Genomic DNA, 12874 nt, shown 5'->3' on the forward strand with positions numbered 1-12874 from the left:
TAAAAATCCCAGGGTTTTTCTCGAAAAGAGTAGGGGTGTCACCCCAGCGTCCTGACCAAATTTCCCCCTGGCCTTTACCAATCATGGCCTCCTCATAATCCCCTTCTATGAATTGGCTTCATTACTCTGCTCTCCTCCTCACTGAGAGCTGGTGTGTGGGGAGCGTTCTGGTGCACGATGGCTGCTGTCACATCATCCAGGTGGGGCTGCACACTGGTGGTAGTGGAGGGGATCCCCATTACCTGCAAAGTGTTTTGAGTGGAGTGTCCAGAAAATCGCTATATAAGTAAGTGTAAGCAATTATTATTATAATTCTTCTTATAATTATTTTAGAGTGACCACATCCAGTGTAAGACTCTTGATCAGAGCAAAAAACAAGTGGAGCAGGAACAAATTAAATTTTGCACCAAAAAAGCCAAATCTGACATTTCAGATTGACTCCGTGTCAAACATTGACAACTAAGAACAGCAGAAAAAGAAACTTTTTATATGCTAGTTATACTAAGAAAGTGTTTCTTATTTAAAAATTCTGGGATATTTCCATGGAGATTTAACAGTGAGAGGATTAAGGGAAGATGGCGTAGCAATTTCTTCACACTCGCTGGTGGGTGGATAATGTGTTTTTTTTTGCTGCAGTGCCTAAAAATGATTAATCCAAATTGAGTCATGAAACGGTAGCAGAACATCCTGAATTACCACGCAATCCCCAATAGACAACGTAATTATTGTACTTGGCATTGCAGTATTCCTCCAACAGAGGTGTCTGTGAGACACCAATAGTCTAATCCTGTCCTTTATTTACTATTATCTCCACATCTGTTCACTCGTTTGCAAAAGCTGAACATACACAAAAGATCACAAAAGGGTCAAAGGGCTGAAATCATGAACATTTTCCAAGAAAATTGAAAGAAAATGCCAAAGAATAGAATCAGTTATGGACAGACCTTAAGGGCCTTAAAACTTAATCTCTACCTACTTACTATAAGCAAATTATAAAGGCAGCACTTGTGTCCATGTCAGATTATGGTTTCTTAGAAGCAGTTTTATGAGAAATAACAACACCTAACAATTAGATGTTTGAGTAAATTAAGCGGCATTTGGGTTAAACTGTTTGGTTACTTGGCCAGAGGATGAGGAGACTGGGACCTCCATACAGAGTAAGGAGTGATCAAAGAGCAGCTACAGTCCTAAACACAATCCCAGAACATTAGTGAAGAGCTTCCATTTAATGGAAACTCATTAATTTCTGCACATTGTTGGGAAGTTTGAAGTTTTGATGTAAATTGACCTAGTGTTTAAGTCCAGGCAGATTAAGACCGGATGTGAATTTCGTTGAGAGCCAGAATCTTCCAGGCTTTCAGGACATGGCTGGCACTGCAGGGAGATCATGTACAGAGATTTTCAGAGGTTACGTGGTCAATGTATTTTCAGAGATCAGAGGTTAATCGTTTTGGAGAAACAAAAAAATGAATGCTGATGTGGGATTTGAAGTATTGTTTTTCTTCTATATCCTGTATTAAAGCTCATATTTATTAAAAATAAAAAAAACACTTATAAGAAATCTTATAGAAATTTGGGGTTGTACTTTATATAATTCCTGGGTGAATTCAAAGGAACTTGACTCAAGTGTTAGCCTTGGGATGAACTCTCTCTATCCAATAATTCTGGGTTGAAGAACTGATTAGAAAAAAAAAATTAATAACCAAATTATCCTGAATATTAAAACACAATAAGTCAGCACATGAATTACTGGATAATATCCCAAATATAAAAAAATGATATATACAGTAATGCCCCTGGGGCAAACCAGGGATTGGAAACACGGGTGAGTTCCCCAGGGGCGAGGTTATCTCGTTTAGGAGAACCACATTCTTCGGATTCTAGCGAGGAAATCACTGAACTGGCCGCACCTGGAGACTATAGCTCCCTATAAAAGCATCGCCGGGACAATCAGCGTTGGTCTTTTCACGGACTCTTACGGTTTAGTATGATAGTGAACATTTAAAAAGGGCAACTCGGAGATGAAGGTTTTCGTTGAATTAGAAGGCTTTAGTGAGATAATACTGGTAGCAGCTTCGGTCGTTTTCCGGGTCGGGGCGCCGGTAAATAAGAAGACGGTTAATGTGCGCACCTGGCCAACCGGAATCGACCGATAGCGGTTCTTGCCACTGCTATCCGGGAAAGATACGATTAGGGATCATGAGGAGACTCCTTGCGATGTTATGGGCAACAAAAAAGTTGCGGTTTTCATAACCTCCTAAAGGGGAGCAATACCAACTCCAAAGAATTAACAGCCGTCAACAACGCCTGTTCTATAGAAATATTAAATATAAAAGACATTTTATCTCCTCTAATACATTCTCTCCATAATCCACGTAAGCAGGAAACTCCAACGTGTTTCAGAATTAAAACTTTAAAGATAGTTTCCGTTTTAAGAAATACGCACTGAGTTTGTCACAAGAGGTTTCGTGACAAATAGGATTATATAGTACAGGAGAGGTGCTGAACATCCAAACTGAATTTAAATTAGAACAAAATCCTTTTGCGGATTTAAATATTTTTTTGGTAAGCTTTGAAAGCAGTAACAGTTTTCGATTCATACTGTACCTTTGTGGTTGAAAACTAATGGAGTACAATTTAACAATGTATGTGAATAGTACACTCATATGGATTGTATATACAGGAATTGTAATGTACATTCCAATACAGATGTGTATACAGTACATAAATTCAAGAAAACTGGAAATCATTGAAAGTCAGTGAATACTTTTACAGGGTATATGCAGTACTGTATCCAACTCTATATATGGCTCTGTGTACCAAATATACTGTAACTGTAGGTGTTTCTCTAAGTTGACACAAATTAACAGCTTTAAGAGGTAAATAAATTCTAAGGAGTGTGAATTGAATTGATCTACACCTATGTGCATATCAGCATGTTTTTATTTTATCTACAATATAAAATGTGAATGATCTTTAATGCTGTTCATTATCTTGCTCTGACTGTGGGATGATTAAGCAAACTGAGAACTGGGAATATGTAAGTCCCTGAGAGAACACCCACATCCTAATAATGAGACATAAAAGAAACCAAATACCAGCAAAAATACATTTTCAGATTTTTGACAAAAATTGTCATTTAGTCTAAGTGAACATTTGAGCCTACAGACACATTTGCACTGGTGAATTAGAGGGTGATGAACCCTAACAATCCAATTCTTCTGGAGCTGTTAAAAATTGATTCACATAGAAGCTGCAGTACTAATAAGAATGAAAAATTGAAAACTGACCAATTTTCTACCTTGATAGAGCAGTGTTGATATTGTAAAGTTAGTTTGACATTCTCTCTGAAGCAGTCAGTACACTAAAGTTTTATAAGAATACAAATATACTGTAAGATGGACTAATCGGTTTCACTAGTGCGTGTGACTGGCTGAAGCTTAGAGGCTCAAATTCCAGGTATTCATTTTCAGATTGGTCTGAAATTGTTTGTATCTTCTCAACTGTCTGGAGACTGTCTGCTACAGGAACTCTTAAATAATTAAACTAACAAGGTAACTTAACACTGTTTGTTTTAACACAGTGAAGTTTCACAAAAAGACTTAATTTACTTGGGGGTAAGTTGTCCACTGACTGGACACACTGCCTTGTTAGTGTCTTTGTTGACTGATACCTACAGTAACCACCTCCATTCTGAACAGATTTGAAAAAAAAAAGCCCTGGAAAATAGGATTTCTGTATTGGATAACCGTTAGAGGGATACTGGAATGTTTCAAAGCTCGATAGAAATGGAGGAACTCCTCATCTTTTAAGCTTGATCACCTGTGATCATACTCCCCCTCCTTAAGATAAACATGGCAACTACTTCACTATATCTATCAAAGGAGAAATGCAACTGTAGCACTTTGGCAGTAAACACTCATCTGCATGCATTGCATATCCAGATTTGTCACTTAAATTCACTGACAAGGACTGATTACCAATACATATTCTGTAAGTAAACAGAGTATTATGTTATAGAGATATAAATCGGTACAAAGAGACCGACAGGGCTGTCACCACACACTCCTTGTCCTCTTCCGGATTCCACCACAGCCGTTCCAAGTTGGTGTGAAAGTGATCTGATGGCAGAGCTATTTTTAATTCAAAGGTGTTACCTGACGTGCTCTTCCCTTAGAGGTTTTGCGGAGAAGAGCCGTCTCGAGTGACGGGCTGCATTTACTCTTAACGCAGGCGGAAACAAGTAACGGGAAAAGCTCGATTTTACGGCAAATTGGTGCAAGCTTTTTCACACTGTTTCCTTAAGAGGGAATCGACCGATTTGCTACAATACATACAGTATGTTGTTCCAAGATTCTCACAAAATCAGGATCTTTTTTTCTGTTTCTTCCATTTTCATTATTTCTTTTCATTTTTTTTTCCTGCTAAAGACGTGAAAGTAGCTATTGCATGTGATTAACATTTGAAATGACTTTAGTTTTCTAAAAAAGGTCCAGAATTAACATTTTCCGTTTTCCTGTAACGGAATCGTGGAAAAAGCATAACACTGCATTTTGCTGATATCTGCAACATTCAACCATAAATAACTCTAGTGGTTTGTCCTAATAATGTGAAATTTGCCAATTAAGCAGTCTGAGGGCAGGTTGTCTTTCCTTTAGAAAGTTAACATTTGGTGAGGGCTTAAATGTCAGGGTATAAAAATATAAAGAGATCAAGAAATCAAGATTTTTTCTACATTAAACTGTTTGCAAATGCAGAAGAATGTTAAGAATTTTTAGAAAACCAATTAGCTAATTAACTCTTTTCTTGACTGTAGTCCAGCACCGTACTAACAAGTAACAAGCTGCAAGCAGGATAAAGTATTTGTACAGTAGCATTCCTCAGTATAAAAAACCTTTCCAGCAATAGGATCATTTATGAATGCATTGTTTGATATTAATGTAAACAAATAATACTAAATAGAGAGCACGGTACAACACTATTTATAGTAGTATCTGTTCTTTATTCTTGTAGGTTCTGTAGGCTCAGACTGACACACACATCCAACTCTTTGTGGAGAGGCTGTGCTTTGGGTATTCTGTAGTTACACACCCTCCCTCATTACACTCAGTCAAAACATTACAGGTAAAATCAGAACACTTTGGGAACATGATTGTTATACACAACATCAAGAGATTTTGTATCTGCATCATAATGCATCTGAGAGTGAGGAAAATAGGGGAAACTACTGTAGCATACAGTATAATTTAATACTCCCAGAATGTTTTGTCCATTCATCACCATGAGGGTACTTCTAACTTCAGAGTTATAACTTTCAACACTAATTTTGTTTATGGATCTTTCTTTGGGCTACAAAATCACCACCAGTGGAGTTGAGGGACTCGGAGGGCTTCTGCTTCTGGTACCACCTGATGTCACCAGATTGTAGTGTTTCAGTGTCTGCTTCGTTTACCACATAACCCATATTTAACAATTGTCTGTCCTCTCCTGTGGGTTTCGCCAAAAACAGAAGGACACAGCTTTTATCATGTATAATAATATTCCTTAACCTATTTCCACTCCATTAGAGGCTCAGCATCTTATTCAGCTCTTCCAAGATCACGTATGTGATTTCAATGAGCATACTCTTAATTCAACATTTTCCCCTCACATTCCAATTCCAGATTTCTCATGCTTCTAAATTCTTTTTAATTTGCTTTTTTACTATAATATGAATCACCTGTTTGCTCTTATACAGTATACAGTAGTTCATCTTGTATTCAAGCTGTAGTGCACCACCCAGCAAGGCAAGTTGACTAGAGAATAGGCTAATAGACTGTGGTTTGAATCTTCAAAGTTCACTACATCTGGTAGATGACAACCATACTCCCATGTGATAATTCATTATTCTTTATTCTTTATTGCCACACAACAATAGTTGGTGGAATTTGCTTTCGGTTCAGCAAAGAACACGGATGGGACATATATACAACATACAGTATACAGTGCAACTTTAAATAGGACAGAAGACAAACAAACATTGTCACATACTGTACAGTATGTAAACAACTTTCTATGTAGCAGCATAATTATACAGTGGGATTCAGAGTTCAACGTGAATTCAGAGTTTCTATGGCAGTGGGAAAGAAGCTGAGGCAGTCCTCGAGAGGGAGGATTTGAAACGTTACCAAGAAGGGAGAAGCTGAAAGAGAATTTGAGCTGGACGAGAGGGGTCTGAGATTTTCTTGGCACGATTGGAGGTGCACCTTGAGTAGACAGGTGAAATGGAAGGGAGTTCACAACCAACAGTCTGTTGTTCAATGGTTCTTGGATACCTGGTGCACCAATAGCAATCTAAAGAGACCAATCCAGCACACAGCAGAAGTCTCGAAGGTCACTTGAATTCTTATGAGCCCTTAGTAGCCCCTGCAACACTGTGCCCATACCCAAAGGGCTATCTAATTACCCACCTGGACAGACTTTGTTCAATCAGCATTTTTACTGTGATGAGCAGCACCACTGTGTTTTATTTGCAAGGCAGGCTTGTACCTCTGTTTTGTTGGCGAGAGCTCCTGTTGATCTTAACTCTGGAAAGTACTGTGGTGTTTGCGGTGTGCAAAAATGTGAATAGCTCAACAGAGCAAGGGACACATGAATGTGTGCACATGCAGCAAACACTCTGACACCTAAACAAATAGTGTTGCTTCCTGCAAAATACTGTCGACAAAAGCCTGTGATAAAAGTAGATTATTCATTCTACACAATGCAAATTGATCTGACTAATGGATTTCTGTACTAACAAATTATCGCATAACTAGTCTGTCTTTTCCATTTATTTGAGAAGAGGAATTTCCTTGCCCTTTTTTACAGATGACCTCTCTCTGGTCTTAAGGAGCCCTGAGTCACACATTGAGTAATAAAACTGGGACATGAAAATTTCCTTGCGAGTTGAGTTCAGATAAACTTGTCTTATTTCTAATATGGTTTCTGGTGTGTTTGTGACCCTTCGATAATGAGCATTTGATGAAGATTTAATGTCTGATCCACTGGAGTGGAAAGCAGGTGCCTGTTGGTGGATTTGCCATTCATCATGAGAGTAACGATCCAGTCACCACTGGGAGGCTGAGGCCATTTTGAAACAATAGTTTTAATGAAACACACTAATTAAAATTAATGAGCCCTTTCAGATTCCCTCGTTGGAACGCTAAGCATCTTAGGTGTAGGATAAAACAACGCTTGTCTTCCAAATTACACCTTATGCTTCTTTTTCATCCTTTCCTCTGATTCAGCTTTATTTCAATTGTATATTTAGCTTTGTACTGTATGCCCTCACTCTGAAGTGGGGGGAATTGTTAATTAATACATTGTACAGCAGGCCATACAGTATTTTTGATGTGGGATGAAGGAGACTTTCAAGAATGTGTTTTGGTTTCACGAAGAGGATATTTTCATACTGAACATAAAAATAATGGCAACAACAAAAATTATACCAATAACTGATAAACTGATAATAATGCAAAGAAAAAACATAAACCCACAGCCATGAGCTCCAAGCAGGTAGTAAGAATTGCCTTCAGTCTGATGCCTTAGGTCAGCCAGTCTGTGCGGCGAGTTTGAGGCATGAAATAATCTTGAGAAAACTGGTACGGTATGCTGCACTCTTCCCTGTCATTCTTCTTTGTTGTCTTGCATGTGTTGCTGCAGGGATTAACACAGGGGGAACTTGTTTTGTGGAGCCATAGGACCAGGGATGGCTTAGTTCATCCTGTTACATTAAGTGCTTCGGTGAAGCTTGTCAGTGAACAAGGATTACATTACACTGGCTGAGCACACGTGGAAATTGTTGCATTTCAGGAGTCCAATCATTTTATAATTTGGAATCGTCGGAAGACGGACAGCCATGTGTGTAGGCCAGTTTTACTTTCGGGCCTATCAGACACGTGGTGTATGATGCAGCTGTAGCTGCAGGGTCCAGTGTGCCTTGGGTTCCATATTTAATATTAGCAGTTCAATGATAATTGGTAAATAGGTAGATATTTAACCAGTACGAGTACTTTCAAAGCTTTTGTTTCATTAAAAAGCCCCAAAAGGGTTAGAATAGTTGAAATTGTGTAAAACCAAATTTGGTAATGTATACACAGACACATCATTCTAAAAGGTTTGCTTATTTATTTGGTATAAAGTTGGGAAGAAGCACTGGTAACCACGTACTTGAGTTCAAATACTTACTTTGTGCCTTATGATGATTTTACATGCTTTAGAGGTAGTTAATCCTACCTTTTTAATTTTAAACTACTTCTTCCAATTCAGGAGAAAACCCATGCAAACATGTAGTTTAATTAGCACCAAAGGAAAACAATATCAAAGGATCAAAGGAATCTGTCAGTTTCCAGTCAAAAAGTAGTTAAACCTTATTTTAGGTGTACAGTATATGAGGGAGGATCCTTGTTCCAGATGGGACCAACCTAAGTTATTAAAGAGTATTTTAATTTATTTAACTGATATAAAACGCATCCACTCAGATGAATGTCTCTTTGATGCTCATAGGTGCCCCTTGTAGCGTTTGTTTAATATGGAGGCCAATGAATGTACAAGGTGTAAAAGGTAACCTGGAACTCCACCATTAGGGATTCAGAGACTCATTTATTCAGGTATTTTAGTAGCTTCAGCTGTAGCAAAGCCTTTGAAAGCAATAGTAATGTGGTCTGGACATTCTCTCTCACTTGCTGGGCAGCATCATTAAAAGTCTGAAGTGTGTGGCTTCGGCTCCCCAATTGCATGATGTGGCTTTATTCCACAAAAGCAGCTACTATGTCAAAGGAGAAGACCAGGAAGTCAGATATCCAGAGTATCCCCACCTACAGGCACCTATCTGTATACAGCTCAAATCAACAGCCAAACCGCTAATTCTATCTATCCCAATACCAGTGGAATGATGATTATGGGTAACTCTTCAATTTTTCCTCACCTTGAGAGTGAAATATGTTACTGTACACTTATCTTTGCAAGGGGTGAGATTAGTAAACATCTAATAACAAAAACAGGACAACATGATTTACATTGAAAAATGTAACTATTTTGAAAGTAATTCCAGTAGTGACACCTACTGTAGATTGCATAATTTGGATTCCTTTCTTGCGCGTTATAAATTTAGTTTGTAGTCACAACTCCCTGTGATGTTGGATAATGCACCTGCTGTAAGACGGCTCCTTTTAATATTTTAATATGAGAATTTTTTTAAACTGGTGGGTTTTTCTTAAATGATTAACTATCCAGCATCTGAGCATCTAACAATTTTCCATGTAGTTTTTCATTTGCTGAAAGCTTAAAGCACAGTCTTGATTAATACTTGTGCAAATTAAATTTATTCAGGAAAGGGTCCTCATTTTAATTTGTTCTAAACTAATGTAACTGGCCATGAGGAAAAACGATGCATATGACCCCGTCTGTCACTTTTAATACGTACTTGGACATACTTTTTTTTATAGTAACTTATTTTTTCTGTGCTCCAGCATGTTGATATATTTTCAACTATTGCATTATATACAGTAGCAGAATTCAAAATCAGAATTACTGCAAACTCCACAAGAAATGAGCAAATTGAACTGTGAATCTTTCTTAGCTTTAACCACAATTATTGCATGAGCTAAATAATGTATTTTGGTTAAATGCACACAATTTCAACATGATACAGCTTTTGTAAAGATTATTGGTTGGACAGGGTAACAAATTGACATTGCATAGGTGGCCAGGTATAAGAAGAAAAGATCCAGATGCAAACATTATGGACTTGGAAGAACTAATCAGTAGGCATTAGGATTCATCTCCAGGTGGTGGCATTCATCAGATGAGCTGCTGTATAGTCCCAGGTGTGTGTTGATGTAGACCTGCTAATTAAAAAGGGATGAAAATGTTCACCACATGACAGAAGTAGATGTTTAAAATGGGTTTTTCTCTGCTTATGCAGTAGTCTATTTGACCTAATTTTTCTCAAACGCAAAAGATTGAAGCAGAAGAAGCGTATACTTTCAAAACTGCAAAAGAATAATAAGTGACACTAATACGGTATTTTAATTCTGTGTTTTTCTTTAAGGATGATGCAAGGGTGGTGTAACCGTTAAATTCCATTTATTCATAGTTGTCATGATTGGAAGTAAATCAAATCCACATTAAAGTGCAGAAAATTAACCCGTCTGCAAAACAAAACTTGGCAGCCCTGTTCAAGTGCATCGTTAAACAGGTTGTAACTAAACACAACTTTGAAGGCATTTCTGAATATGCCATACAGTATGTGCTTAGCAGTTTCCTGCCTAAGAAACCACTACAGACAGCGGAGCACTTTTAGGGAACGTTTCTGCGGGTCCTTCCTCCCAGTGGCTGTCAGGGTGTATAACACTGCCCTAGGCTAGGACTGCTAGCCCTTCATCTGCTCATCTATGGACAGCATGTTGCACTCATGTACTTTTTGGACACTGCATTAATATACTGTGGTATTTTCAATCTGTATACTGTATATCTATGTGCCTCTTGCACATCTTTTATTTTACAGTGACTGTTAGCATATTTTACACACACCTATTTTGCTACCTATTTTATTTTGTATTCTATATACTTACTACTCTATATGCTCTACAGTATATACTACTCTAATGCTGTAGTTATTTTAATTTTAGTCTATTCTGATGTCTGTCTTGCTTTTCTTGGGCTGCTCTAATGCGTCAATTTCCCGTCAGGATCAATAGTCTTATAAATGAAATGAAACTCTTCATGTATTACAATGAATAGAACACCTTGCCAATATATTTATCTTAACAAGTATTATACTGCTACTCCATAGTCAACAACTACATGAAAAAAGCTATGCTGTTTATTAACATGTATAATAATTCCTTACATAATTATAACACCAACAGCAGGGTGAGCACCCCCTACTGGTCCCACTAACACCTTTTCCAGCAGCAGCTTCCCAGGAGGTCTCCTATTCAGGTACTGGCCAGGCTCACACCTGATGAGCTTCAGTGGGCTGCCAGCTATAAGCTGCAGGGTGATATAGCTCCAGGCTTTTGCCATGTTTTACAGTTTCTCAATATTTCAAGAATAACGGCATATACAGTAAGTGCATGGATATAAAGGGTAAATCAAGACATTCATATATTTCATAAGAGACATTTTTCTTGCTATCCCAGGACAGTCTCCATGCACCCAGACAAAAATTGGCGCAAATTTAAATTTGCACACAGTGGAGTCCTTTGGCATTTGTCTGTCTTAATGCAAACATTATACTAACATGTGCATAGGTAAATCCCGGGTATATAAATCCAAGCTGTGTGACATGAGGTGTTATGTCATTGAATAAGGGGGAGTATAGTTCCAGCACACATTACTCAAGACTGTTCAGGCTGCACAAATTTCACATCTGCTCACAAAGTTGCACCAAAGCGTGCGAAATAAGCCTCACCTTCGTTTTGAAGTCAGTACATATAGTGATGTATTATATTGTCGGAAGCAATCCGAACAACTGACTGTACTTCACAAAAAAAAAAAAACCTTTAGGTCTAAGAAATATAGTTGGTGGATATGCAGCTAATAATTCATTGACAACTGCAGGTGACAACCAGAAAATGTTCAGTACTAGTGCTCTCAAAGAGCAATCTCTTGCCGTCTTTCATTTTTAATCTGATAAAATTGTCACTGCGTTGAGTATGAATTTGACATTTTGCTTAAATAGAGCTTGAAATCTCTTGTGTGTCTGGATTTGCGATGGTTGTACACGCTGGCTACCATTCCCAAGGAAATCGCCAGGTTCAGAAAGGGAACAGCCGAATATCTTCTGTCTTTTGGAGCTTGGGCACGTCAACATTAAAAAAACGGGTTTTCTAAAACTGGGAAGGTTTAGTAGATTTTCTGCAATTTTCCATGACTGGAATGCATAAGATCTTTAACATTTTACTAAATAGATTAATTTCGAAATGCACTCTTTTACCTACCTGGTTATGGGTGCAGTTAGTGCTGTTTTGGATTTCATTCCCCTTGAACTTTTAGTTACGTTAATTAAATTAAAGAAATAAGGTAAAAACACCTGAATGTTCCACAGTGGGATCTTGATTTTTTTTTTTAACTTTCCATTGTGGAATCAACCTCTTCCTGTTCGTTTGCAGCTTGCATGCTGATTCAGCTCTACACTCTTAATCACTGTGGCAAATTAAAACTTTTAATTGAACCATTTGTGTTATTAGAACCTCTTTTTTTTTAATGGTTTCAAGCTCTTAGGCTCAAATTAAATCGAAACTTTGATCTTCCCACCCGTCGTGAATTTCAAATGCATCACTTGATGGCAGTCCTCTTGTTGTCACCCTCAAATACTAAAGTACATTTAGAATGGGAGATGGTTGAGTAGGTAAGTTTGGATATAGTCCAGAGAAACCAGCATTAATCCTGTTCCAATTGCTGGTATCAGAACAGTGCTCATGTAGCCAGCGGTGAGGCTAAAGAAACATTAAAGGGGTCTGTGTATACTTCTCCATTTAAAAATTAATCTACTTTTAACAGAAGAGAAAAACATGGTAACTGCAAGATGAGACTCCCTCTTTCATTCCTTCATTTCTAGCTTATACAGCTTTCAGGTCATGTTAGTTAATTTGATCTAATAGTTATTAAGTGAAGTGATGTGCATTATATTATTCCAGAGATTTACTATTAATGGGATTATATATATATATGCAGTAGTCATATGGTGTCCAAAATTGCAGGCATTGGGAATAAGATCTTAAGGAAACAATTGCATCTTTTCAAATTCTGCCAGACATTAAAGATATTTGAATTTCTGTATTTGTTTCCATTCCTTTCAAGCAATCATGCAAATAAACAGCTCTGATCTGTAACTAGGTTACGCAGA

The sequence above is a fragment of the Atractosteus spatula genome, chromosome 20 (assembly GCF_055471065.1).
Source record: "Atractosteus spatula isolate fAtrSpa1 chromosome 20, fAtrSpa1.hap1, whole genome shotgun sequence".
NCBI lineage: Eukaryota > Metazoa > Chordata > Actinopteri > Semionotiformes > Lepisosteidae > Atractosteus > Atractosteus spatula.